The sequence below is a fragment of the Aquarana catesbeiana genome, linkage group LG01 (genome assembly GCF_042186555.1).
Source record: "Aquarana catesbeiana isolate 2022-GZ linkage group LG01, ASM4218655v1, whole genome shotgun sequence".
NCBI lineage: Eukaryota > Metazoa > Chordata > Amphibia > Anura > Ranidae > Aquarana > Aquarana catesbeiana.
Window position 1 is genome coordinate 602,665,844 of NC_133324.1, and position 13,442 is coordinate 602,679,285.

At 44.2% G+C, this 13,442-nt stretch overlaps 1 pseudogene across 1 annotated transcript in view; it reads left to right on the forward strand.

The window, feature by feature from the left end:
- The window catches only part of LOC141108090 (la-related protein 6-like), a 30,233-nt pseudogene that overhangs the window by 14,405 nt on the left and 2,386 nt on the right, over nt 1-13,442 (forward strand). The window contains exons 3-4 of the transcript XR_012236009.1: nt 2,067-2,218; nt 4,617-4,827. The product of XR_012236009.1 is annotated as a la-related protein 6-like (transcript). The remainder of the gene's footprint in view (nt 1-2,066; nt 2,219-4,616; nt 4,828-13,442) is intronic.

Genomic DNA, 13,442 nt, shown 5'->3' on the forward strand with positions numbered 1-13,442 from the left:
ATTCTATATCTACTTGCGTTTGTTGCTTTCTACCACTCAGCTCAAGCTATCCTTACAGTACTATAAAGGCATATCTGGTAGGTGTCCAGCATTGTTGCCCTTGCGGGACCCTAATAGGCCATCCATTTATGCAGCACATCCCATTTAGGCCATTTTCAAGGAGATTCAGAAGCGTAGCCCCCCCCCCACCATGGTTAGCAGACTCTCCATTACAGGGCATATTTTTCGGGGCATGTCTGTTTTTACACTCCAGGGCTCCTTTTTGGGCTGCTACCCAGCTTGGTCCTCAAGGTGGCCATGTAGCTGGCTTTCTATGGTTTCGTCAGGTAAGTTCATTTGTACTGGACGAGATGCCGTATACTCTTGATCTACCAGTTAGGTACACTGATCATTTCCAGTTGCTTCTGGACGCTTGCAAGACGCAGCAGGCAGGAGCCGGTGCTGACATTAGGGTTTTCGAGACCAGCGATGCCTGGTGCCCGATCAGTTTTAGATCAGCTCTTGGTGATCACTAAACCCAGGGATAGTCCACTTTTACCTTTCCCTAGTACTCCCCTCATGAAACTTCATGAAAAGTTCATGAAACTTTGCCGCACCCTGCTGTCAAACCTAGGTAGGTCCGGCAAAGCTTATTCCAGCCATTCTATCAGGGTAGGGGCGGTTTCCGCTGTTTCTCACCAAGGGGTCCCTGTTCATGTAATTAAGAAGTTGGGTAGGTGGAATTCAGCATGCTTCATACATGGATACTATCTTTTTATGCTGCATATGGTGACTTTCAATAAATTCTGTTTTGCTAGCTCATCCTACTGTCTTTATTTTTGTCCCCTTTAGGCATACTGACTATGGCACCCCCCAGGTCACTTCCTGTTTTCCCTTCATACCTTTCCTAATACGGTCTACTAGAGACTCCGAGTACAAGTGGGAAGGCTGACTGCAGGTCAGCCTGAATTTGCAGGAGGACTTGGGCTGTATTTAAGCCCACCGTCTAGCCTCCAGTCCATGAAAATTCTATAGCTACATTACTTGAGTGATAGGCCCATTGCTGCTGGGTCCACTGATGTAATTGTGATCATTGGATGGTAGACACCTTGGACCTTTTTCAGGACAAGAAATGTCTGTGGGATTTTGAGCTGACCTGGGAAGAATAGAGGAAGTGAGAAAAAGTTGAATTGGTGACCATAATGATAGCTTATTGCTTTTTAAATATGAGGGGCATTTGCTCATTCCAACAGCTAAGACTCTTACAATATACTTGACTCCAAAAGGTTGCACTACATCCAAACCTGCTTTCTAGTAGAATCCCTAATTGGAAATCACAACTGGTCTTTAACCACGACAGCATTTGAGTCTAGATGCTAGTCATGCTCAACGACTTTGTCTTATTTCTCTGCTGTGCTCAACCATACTGAACCCCACCAACATGCACGCCCAAACTTTCTGCTTAAGATGGGAACACAATTTCGGTACCATCTTGCCTTCTAAGGATTAGAATAATACGTGGGAAGCTCTGTTTAAATTTGACCTATAGTGTGACTGCCCTGGAAAACTCATTACAAGTCATGTCCCGGTAGTATTGCACTTATGCTGAACATGTCCCAGGGTCAGGAGGCTATGGATAGGGCTGTACACTATGGTCAATACAGTTCTTCACGTCAAAGTAAAAAAAAAATGTCTCAGGATATTGATCTCACTACTGTGCTTTTCATTGTCCTCTTTGTGGGAGGTTCTTCCATGGGAAAGCAAGTACTCACTCTACCAAGATGGCCATCTCTGCAGAGATGTGGTGCAGAGCAAGCCATGGTACATCAGTAATTGGGGAGAACCTAGTGGGTAGGAGACACCAGGCAATGTTTGCCCTCTGCTTGCCTTTTTTTTTTTTTTTTTGTTTACAGATTTCAGAGTTTGGTTCCTGTTACATAGTGCTAATCTATAAACCCCTTACTACCCTGGCACTGCAGCATGAATGTTGCAGTTCTGTGTACATATTGTACCATAAGTTTTAAACCTGAAAAATATTTAATGGCAGCAAGCCTGCATATGTGTAACTATCTAATTTGTGTTTTCAGCCTTATGTGAACATCATGGCATCTCCTGGGGGGTATCCATATCCAAGATCTCTTAACAGCATCTGTAGCCTACCCGTTGATGTTCGCCCACATTCATTTAATTCCAGACTGAGGCAGGAATCTAGGAATGAGTACCTAGGCTCCTCTGACAGGTAAAAACTAACACTCTTAGCAATACTTCATATATATATGACTAATTTAATAGGCTTGCCTCACTATATGCAGTGTATGTATGTATGTATGTGTATGTATATATATGTGTGTGTGTATATATATATATATATATATATATATATATATATATATATATATATATATATATATATATATATATATATATATTATTATTCCGAGCCTAGTCCAGGGATATGCAATTAGCGGATCTCCAGCTGTTGCAAAACTACAAGACACATCATGCTTGTGGCTGTCAGTCTTGCTATGCCTCATGGGACTTGTAGTTCTGCAACAGCTGGAGGTCCGATAATTGCATATCCCTGGCCTAGTCTATACCCTTTGAAGGCTTATTTGCAAGTTATTGGCCATAAAAAGGTATGGGGACTGAGCACTGCCCTGGGGGACATGTATCAATGCAAATTATTTTATTTTTTTAGATCTTTTTACAGGAGCAATAATTTTAATGATGAAAGTGTAACAATAAAAATTCCTTTTAACCACTTAAGGACCGGAAGAATTTACCCCCTTAATGACCAGGCCATTTTTTGCGATACAGCACTGCGTCTCTTTAACTGACAATTGTGCGGTTGGCCAACGTTGTACCCAAACAAAATTTTGTTGTGGGGTGTGTTTTTTTTTTTTTTTTTTTTTTTTTTTTTTTTTTCTTCAATCAGCCCGTTGACAGCTGATGACTCATATAAAGAGTTATCCATTGAACCCTATTGAAATATCCTACTTTGGCTGCACTGTTCATCTGGTAAACAACGCTCCTTGTCTTACCTTAAGGTTACAGCACCAATCTTTCCTAGCATAACACAGAATTGCACAACAATCAATCCTATCAGCCGCCAATTTCCTGAACAAACCTTCTCCAAGTCCACAATACATGAAAGGGCAGCATTTTACTGCTGATGGTTTTTTTTTTTTGTCAGGCGTGACCATGGTATTTCCCTGGCAGATTTCCTGATACAGGCAGTGGCCAATCCTTTTCTCATTGGGTCAGAGGAAATTCTAGCAATGACTTGAAGGCTCCCCAATATATAACCGAGGCACATCTACCACTAAAATGGCACAATAATGGAGCCACAGTGGTTTACGATGAATGAGCTGAGAACATCCATATCTGCCACATCTTGTACTATGTGGTTCATTAAACTTCCCTCATTCACAAGATTTCTGCACAGCCTTCCTACTATTGCCACTAATCTCTAAACTTTAGTTATACCTCCCCCTGTAGGTGACCATCAATCACTAATGGCTGTTTACATCCAGAGACAGACCTATCTAGGAATCCCCCCCCCCCCCCCCCAATAGACAAAGGAATCCTTCGTATCGGATACTATTAATCTGTGGTTAAAGCTGCCTTATTCTATGTAGCGTTTGGCAAGTGTCAATTTGCTGACATTCTCCAGAAACTATAAAGGGCATACAGATTTAAACCACAAACCATCTGAATTGATCACTTCGTTTTTATTTGTCCTGTACTATGAAGTTTACTTTCAATTTTACATTTTTGTACAGTTTATCCACACAGAACCCTAAAAAAAAACAAGCTTAGCGTTCCTATATCTTATGGCACAATGTAGATGCGTACCCCCTGAGGAGCCGTTGAATTGTGGAATATTGTCTTACCAGACCATACTGGGTCACACGTTCTGATTCAGTAAAAGTCCAGTTCAAGTCAGACAGGTTTGGGAGATGCTATGGTAAATCCTACGGAGACAGTCTCTGCTTCTCTCAGCCCCCCCTTTTTTTTTTTTTTTTTTTTTTCCTCCCTCCCCCCTTACAAGAGGTAGGAGTGGTTTCTTGTTGTCCAGTCTAATCTCGCCAGGCATCCAAATCGCACCTCCCGCCCTCCCAGGGAGAATGTTCCTGGACTCTGAGGCAAGGCCTTATGCAATGTGCAGTCTTTGTTTCTGTCACCTGATTGTGGTCAGCTATGGCAGGGTTCTGTTAATCCAGAAGCCAAGTCTTTCGGACACCCCCTCCTAGCTTTTTCACTGTCCCTTCTTTTCCTCAGCAATCTGCAGATACCTACTTCTTGCTTTGTTGCATCAGCCAACCACGATTCTCCAGGATTGATCCAAACCCAGCCAAGATGGCTGCCCCTTGCGCTGGGGGCACTTAACGGACAATCATTGCGAAGTGGTCTACTTAAGTGGCTGCTGCACTTCTGCATTAATACATATTGAGTTTAACCCTGCTCACAATGCAGAAGGATAATACATCAGCAACAAAGGAAGAAGTTCCTCAGCAGTTATCAGCTACAGTCCAGGTTACACCTAACAAATACATTGCCCTGATAGACTGCTGAGTAAATGGTGAGAAGCACTCTGCTGCTGTAAAATTGGGACTTCTCTCATGATTGTTTTACAGAAGTTTCTGTGATATGACTGAAACCTTGGATGAGGACTCCTGTGAAGGTGATTTGGGGATTCCTGATATGAAGCTAATTGAAAAGATTGTAAGCCAAGTAGAGTTTTACCTGTCGGATGAGAATTTGTCTCGCGATGCCTTTCTGCTCAAACATGTACAGAAAAACAAGTTTGGTTTTGTCAGCATTAAATTACTTACGTCTTTCAAAAAGGTGAGGAGTTTCTTTTGTTTTCAAACAGTTTTGCTAAGGAATGACAATTCGTAAGTGGTGAATAAAGTAGATGGTTAAAAAACCCTTTATAGAACACTTTCAAACAGCCTTTTTTTTTTTTTTTTTTTCTTTTTTATTTGGGTGGAACTCCGCTTTTAAAGTGGGTTTTAAACCTAAAGCTGGCAAGTGTGGTCTTTTCAGCCATAAATGCTTCCTCCTGCCTGTCGGCAGTAATGTACACTCATGCATGCGCAATTCAAAGTATGTAATAGCACCTGCTCTGTCTCATGGCGATATGCAAGAGTGACATTATGGCTGTCAAGTGGCTGAATGGAGTGAACGCAGGAAAAGGGGTGATGATTGAAGCACCCCTGCACTGACAGTACAATGCTGGAGGGCTTCCTTTACCGGTAAGTCTGTCATGTGTAGTATTGGCACATTCTGGCATAATGCAGCAGGGTGCCCGGATAAAAAAAAACAAATGTAATAACGCTGTAATGGAAGTTTTTTTTTTTTTTTTTTTTTTTTTTTTTTTTTTTATATATTGTAAAGTCGAAAATGCCAAAATACTATTTTAAAATTGTAGTACAATAGTAAAAACATTTTCAGTATACATTGGGTGGTTCTTGGGCATATATTACAAGACAACAGACATAAAAGCCCAGAACAGCGTACTTTTTTATTCAAGGTTATTGCTATAGAGATCCATGCTAGTTCTCATGCAATTTTAAATTACAATGATAAATGTTTGAGATGTGGAACAATCTAAAAAATTGTGCAGGCAAATTCTGTTTGCTCCTAGTCCTTTTAAAACAAAGCTGAGGAAATAGAAATGGACAGAAAGGTGTGGTGGGGTTGTTTGTAGGGTGTGTGTGTGTGTGTGTGTGTGTGTGTGTGTGTGTGTGTGTGTGTGTGTGTGTGGGGGGGGGGGGGGGGGGGTTCTCTTGCCCAGAGAACAAAGACTAGCTATATACAGTTGCGCTCATAAGTTTACATTCCCTGGCAGAATTTATGGTTTCTTGGCCATTTTTCAGACAATATGAATAACACAAAAACGTGTTTTATTTATGGTTAGTGTTTGGCTAAAGCTATTTATTATCAATCAACTGTTTCGTTTACTATCTTTTTTTTTAATTGTAATCACTACAGAAACTACCCAAATGACCCTGATCAAAAGTTTACATGCACCTGTTCTTAATACCGTGTATTGCCCCCTTTAACATCAATGACCGCTTGAACTCTCTTGTAGTATTTGTGGATGAGGCTCTGTCTTGGATGGTAAAGCTTCCCATTCCTCTTGGCAAAAAAGCCTCTGGTTCTTGTAAATTCTTGGGCTGTCTTGCATGAACTGCACATCTGAGATCTCCACAGAGTGGCTCAATGATATTGAGGTCAGAAGACTGAGATGGCCACTCCAGAACCTTTACTTTATGCTGCTGTAGCCAATGGCAGGTCAACTTTGCCTTGTGTTTTGGATCATTGTCATGTTTGGAATGTGCAAGTACAGGGCCGATCCCAGGCGGGTGCTCAGGGTGCAGTGCACCCGGGCGCTAGAGAGGTGGGGGCGCTGAAGCCTCCTCCTTGTGTCCAGAGGCAGCTCCCTCCGCAGGTCACCGCCGCCGCTGTATTTTTCTAGGCTCAAGCCCTTCCCTACTGTCAGAAGGAGAGCAGCCGCTGGAGATCGGAGCGGCTGGTCTGTGTGGAGAGAAGCCAGCCGCGCAGTGACATCGCTTGGGGGGGGGGGGGGGGGCGGTCCGTTCCTGACGTGTTCTCCTCCTGTCTCTCACTCCCATCCAAGCCTGTCTCCATCTGCACCCGAGCGGCGCGGCTGCACACTGTCCTCCTCTAGCTACCGCCCGGTGTTTTTATGTACACTAATGGAAGGGGGGGTCTCTACTAATAGAGGGGGGGGGGGGTTTGTCCTTGAGGGGTCTCTACTAATGGAGGGGGGGGTCTGTACTAATAAGGGGGAGTTTGTCCTGGGTGGTCTGTACTAATCGAGAGGAGGCGGTTTGTCCTGGGGGGTCTGTACTAATGGAGAGGGGGGGGGCGGTTTGTCTGGGGGGGGGGGGTCTGTACTAATGGAGAGAGGGGGTTTGTCCTGGGGGTCTGTAGTAATTGAGGGGGGTTGTCCTGGGGGGGTTTGTACTAATTGGGGGGGGGGGTCGTTTGTCTTGGGTCAATACTGATTAAGGGGAGGGGTCTGCACTGACTAAGAGGGTCTATAATTAGTGGAGGGGGGGCCGTACTGGGCGGCGACTATAGTTGGTGGAAGGGGGGTGACACTGACCCTAGTGACCCACTGTAGCTGCGGGCTCTTCTTTACCCTCTCCCCCTCCCTTTCCTCACGTGCACTGCTGTAGTAGTGAGCAGTGCTGGCCAGCACAGCCTCCCACTGTTTCTTCCCCCGTCTTCATATCAGCCAGGGAAGAAATAGAATAGAAAGAGGATTGTGGCACATGTAGTCTTGAGGACTGGCAGCCCCACTGTAACACTGAAACTGCAGGAGAGGGAGATCCCTGGCAGAGAAAGGAGTGGAGTCATTTCCAGAATACAGATCTGGGTGCTACTCAGCGGAGTCGCCATGGGCAATTCAGAGTGAGCTGACTCCCAATCAGAGGAACCATTGCTGTATCGCTGGGTCAGGTGAGAGGGCCGATTGGCCATTATCTACTAACGTCCATAGGAACTGCAGTCTCTGACCATCTCTTGTACTATATCTGCAGTCTCTGACAGTCTCCTGTGCCATGTCTGCAGTCTCTGACCGTCTCTTGTATCATGTCTGCTGGCTCTTTCTAACAGACAGCCCTCAGTGTGTGCATCAGAGAAAGTCCCCTCCAGGTCTCATTAGTATACTCTCTTCCTGTATTTTCTTTCATTAAGAGATCATGGGAGGATCCTAGGGTAACAAAGACTTCTAAGGGGAGCATCTGTGTTTGAGTCGTTGCCATAAAAACATTTGTAAAGGGGAGGAGTTGTTAAGATGACCACGTCCACGTGGGGGCGCCAGAAATATTTCTGCACCCAGGCGTCTGTGACCCTAGGATCGGCCTTGTCCAAGTACATCCCATGTGCAGCTTTCTGGCTGCTGAATGCAAATGTTCCTCCAGTATTTTTTGATAACCTACTACATTCATCTTGCCATACATTTTTACCAAATTTCCTGTGCCATTGTAGCTCACACATCCCAAAACATCAGTGATCCACCTCCGTGTTTCACAGTAGGAATGGTATACCTTTTCATCATAGGACTTGTTGACACTTCAAATGACTTTGTGCCAGAAGGTTTGAGGCTTGTGTGTGCTGTTTTGGCACATTGTAAGTGGGATACTTTGTGGCATTTGCGTAGTAATGTCTTTCTTCAAGTGCCTCCTTATTGTGCATCTTGAAACAGCCACACCATGTTTTCAGAGTCCTGTATTTCACCTGAAGTTATTTGTGTTTTGCTTTGCATCCCGAACAATTTTCCAGGCAGTTGTGGCTGAAATTTTAGTTGGTCTAACTGACCGTGGTTTGGTTTCAACAGAAACCCTCATTTTCCACTTCTTAATTAGAGTTTGAACACTGGCATTTTCAATTCCTTGGATATCTTTTTATATCCCTTTCCTGTTTTTTATACAGTTCAAATACCTTTTCCCGCAGATGCTTTGACAATTCTTTTGCTTTCCCCATGACTCAGAATCCAGGAACGTCGGTGCAACACTGGATGAAAGATGCAAGGATCTATCAGGAGTCCAGAAACTCATTGACATTTTGTACACACACACTAATTCCAGTGAACAGATCACAGGTGAGGATGGTTACCTTTTTAATAGCCATTCAGACCCCTTTGTGTCAACTTGTGTGCATGTTATCAGGCCAAAATCGCCAGCGTATGTAATCTTTTGATCAGGTTCATTTGGGTAGTTTCTGTTGTGATTATGATTTACAAAAAGTAAACAGTTGATAAATGGCTTCAGCCAAACACCAACCATGAGTGAAAAGAGTTTTGTGTTTTTATAATTCATATTCTCTGAAAAATGCCCAAGAAATCATAAATTCTGCCAGGGTATGTAAACTTATGAGCACAACTGTAATAAGGAGCAGTATAATAAACTGGCTCATAAGTGAAAATAATTTAAAGTGCACATTGCTGACAACTGATCTGCACAGGTATAACTTTTTCTTTTTGAATAAATACAAATAACATGAGCATGAAATGAATCTAAGATCAAATGGTAAAATCTCAAAACAAGTTATTCTTAAGATTGGAAATTGGAAAATATTAGTTCTGTTCATGTAGTGTGACTTTGATGTGGCTTTACACTCTGGCACTCAAGTAGCATCAAAGTAGTGCAGGAACCCTTGTGTCCAAAGTCTCATGCTAGGGTTAAGGGCTATTGTTGGGTTATAACGCTAGCCTTAACCTTAGCCCTTAACCCTAGCCTGAACATGCGACTTTGGACACATAAAGGTTCCTGCACTACTGATTCAATTTTGAGGCACTTGAGTGCCAGAGTGTAAAGTCACATCAAAGTTGCAGTACATGAACAGAACTGTCATACATTCCTATTGGCAAAAACGCATTTTAAAAAAAAAAATGCAAAATGTGCCAGAAAAATGCATCAACTGCAACCTGCATAGATGTGAACCTAGCCTTAAGGAGTTAACAGCTATCTCCCAATTGTGCCCTTGTAGTGTCAGCTGCGCTATATGGAAGCCAGCCCTGAGCAGTGATGAACAGTGATGTGCAGCTCATGCTGGAGTCAGTATTTGTCATCAGAAAGTAGCTTAGGCTTGGTTCATACCTATATGGTTTTTAAATGCTTTTTGCAGAAACACACTACAGTCCATATAACCTATTTTCCTATGGGACACATTCACAACCATCTTTTTTTTTTTTTTTTTTTTTCAGTGCGTTTTTACCGTAATTTCGCCACAATTTGCTTTTTTTTTATCTACCCAACAACAAATTGGACAAAAATGATAGCATAAAAAAAAATGCAAAAGTGTGAAAAATGCATGACAGGAACAGATCAAAAGCAAATAGCATAGGTATGTACGTAGCCTTAATGAGGTTTGTGGAAAAACAATATGTGGATGCTATGGGGCTTGAGGGGTATGCATATTCCAAATAGGGAGATTGTTCAGGCAAAATAAACATTGAAAATTTGTGTGCATGTAAAGATAATACAAATCCATTACTGTATCATTAGGAGTTGTAGAGGTTGCGGTTGATCCGGTCTCTGTACCCTCTGACGTTTCCAGCAAAGATTGGACATCAGATGCACAGGAAGAGACTTCAGGATCATTGTCTTCTAGATGCAATCACTCACCAACACCTCATTACTAGGCTGTCTTGGTAGTGTAGAGCTTTGATATGCTCTCAAAGCTGTTGGTCATATCAACCAGCACTGAAATTAAGCCTGTATGGCTAACGCAGTCTTAGGCTTCATGCACAGTGAGCGTTTGACCCCTGTGCGTGAAATCCACTTTTCTCATTCGTTCATTGACAGACACAGCCTTCTTGTTCAGAACCATAGGGTTATATCGCCTCTATTGGGAGTAGGACTAGGCAGAACAAAAACAAAACGCTTGGCCATGCCCATGGGCCGTCCTCAGACAGTATATAACCCCCTCCCTGCTCTAGACTTCCTTTTTTTTTTTTTTTTTTTAATTTTATTTTCTGCCTAATCAGGAGTAAGGACCTGGTTCCCTGCTGGGATCTCTTGTCCGGGGGGGGAGGCTGCTATGCAAGCCAAGTTGCTGTAGAGTGTGATGGTCCCGGTTCCCGTGCTGAGAATGGTTTCAGGTGTTTTATTCAAACCTGTTCAGCCTACAGGATGGAGGGCATGGTGCGTCAAATTTTGGACCTCAAGGCCTTGACCTGCCGTGTGGGGGTACATCTGCGCAGCGGTGGCACTCCTTCATCATGGGGACTTTCTGACTTCTATCGACATCATGAATGCTACTTGCGCATTCTATCATGTGTCGACTCCAGCCCTTCCTCCCCCTTATAATTTTTTTTTTTTTTTACATTAAAAAAATAATTTTTTTTTTCTCTGGGTGCGGAGCATTAGGTGTGTGTAGTGTTACCCCTTTGGGTCTGGCCACCGCTCCTTGGGTGTTCACGTGGTGTTGGCCCCGGATCTGGCATGGTTACGTCAGTGGAGGTTTGCGATCCTGGGCTGCCTGAACGATCTTCTTTTCTGACTCATCGACTACTCAGAGGAGCAACGGAATTCTTATACAAACCTTGACTGATTTCAGTGGAGTCTATACTACCGGAAGTCTGCTTGGCCCTGCCAGATCTTTGGATTATCTGAGCCTGACCTGGGCTTCAGCTCTGGCCAGCATGTTCTTCTCCCGGACAATACTCCGGAAGTTGCAGACTGCGTTTTTTTTTTTTTTTTTTTTTTAAGCCATTTAATGTCTGGCAGGTGGGCCCCTCTGCGGATCTACATGTGGGTGTTGGGTCCGATGGTATCATATTATTTTATTTATTTATTTATTATTTTTTTTGATGGCTTCACTCTCTGGTTCTTCAGTGGGGTAAGTCCTTTCTCCCCTTGTATTGAGCAGGGTGGACGCCAATGCCTGTTTGGTGGGGAGAGGTCCTGGGACTGAGCTCTGCTCAGGGTCGTCGGACATTGGTGGAATCCGGACTACCGAGTAAGATCCTGGAACTTCATGGGAACAGACTAGTTCTAGATCATGGACGGATTGACTTCGGGGGCTCCCGGTACGGATCCAGTCGGACAAGGCAACGTCGGTGGCTTATGTCCTTCACCAGGGCGGGCCAAAATAGACTGTTGGCCCTGGCTGTTGCCAGTATCCTCCGGTGGGCAGAGCGTCTCGTTCCGGCCCTTTCTGGCGTACGCTTTCCAGGAGTAGAATACGGTAAAACGGATACCTCAGTTGGTTAGGGTTGGACCTTTGGGTGGGCCCTTCACTGGGCCGTGTTTCATCGTATGTAGCTCCGCTGGGGGCACGCCTGAGGTAGATCTGTTTTGCGTCCTGGCTCAACAGGACAGTACCAAGGGTTTTGGCAAGGTCACGGGATCTTCTGGCGATTCTAGTGACCCACGTTTGCTCTGTGGCTTTTTGGCAGGATTCCGGTCATTCTTTTGGCTCCAGATGGGTCCCGGTGGTCTGGGTATGACGACCGGGTGTGCCCGGTCACCAACGTTCCTTGGTGACTGCCTCTCAGGAAGGACCTACTGTCCCAAGGACCGTTCTTCCATTCTGCTTTAGTCGCTGGTTATTAACGGCCTGGCTGTGATGGGCCGGGTGAGGGGCCTCGAGTACCATGGTGGCCCAGGTGTCAGCCTGGGTGGTCTTCAGTGTCTCCTGGTCTTGCACTTCCTGGTCCCTCTCCCTCTCCCTCTCCCTCTCCCTCTCCCTCTCCCTCTCCCTCTCCCTCTCCCCTTACAGTATGTCAAAAAGGGTGGTGTTATCTTGTCGTTCACCTTACCCAGGTTAAGATGGTGCTTTTCCCCTTTTTACAGAGTTCCGTCCTTGGATTTCCATTTGAATAAGGACCTTGTGTTCCTGGTCAGCACTTTCCAAGGAATTTGCCTTGTCGGTCCTGAATGGGTTTTTGTGGTCGGGCCAAGAAAGGGGCTGTGTTGTGTGTTGTTGTTTTTGTGTTGTTTGTTTTTTTTTTTTTTTTTTTTTTTTTTTTTGTTCCTGCAACCCCCCCCCCCCTTTGCATGGAGGGATATGCTGTCAGGGATAGGGTGCCTCCTTCCCTGTTACGGCGCATTCTTCTCGGGCGCTTGGTGCTTCTTGGGCCTTCTGTTGTCATGCGTCCATTGTGCAAGTTTGCAAGGCGACCACTGGTTGTCGGTGTACATTTTCACAAGTCTATGAAGTGGATGCGTTAGCATCTGCAGATGCCTCTTTTGGCTGCAAGTTTTTGCAGGCTGCTGTTTGGAGGGTCTATTCCCTCTTGAAGGGGTAGCTTTCAGGTTGTGGTCCAGCTGGTCCTGTGTGAAGCTCTTGTTACCTGGATGGCTCTTAGCCTTGGGAATTTTCGTTGTCACACCCCACATGTTTGGCACTGCTTTGGGACGTCCCTATGGTTCTGAATAAGAAGGCTGTGTCTGTCAATGAACGAATGAGACCATAGGATTTCTTACTTGCTGCAAAATCCATTTCTTTGAGTTCATTGACAGACACAGCATCCACCCCTCTATGGAGGTTGTGTTTTTTTTTGTTTTTTTGTTTTTTGCTTTTTATACTTCTATTACTGCTGGCTACTAAACTGAATGCCTAGAGCAGGGAGGGGGTTATATAGTGTCTGAGGATGGCCCATGGGCGTGGCTAAGTGTTTTTTTTTTTTTTTTTTTTTTTTTTTTTTTTGTTCTGCCAAATCCTAATAGAGGCGATATAACCCTATAATTCTGAATAAGAAGGCTGTGTCTGTCAATGAGCGCAGAGATGGATTTTACAGTAAGTAAAAGATCCTAATTTCTTGCTGTGATGGTGGAAGGGGTGGGGGGACTTTACACTAAAGGCTTGTACACATGATACGAAAATCGGAAGTAAAACAGCTGATTCCGATTTTTCGTCCGACAAAAGCTGGATGTGCAAATTTTTGTCGTATGTGAACTCAACGTCCGATTTTCGTTTTT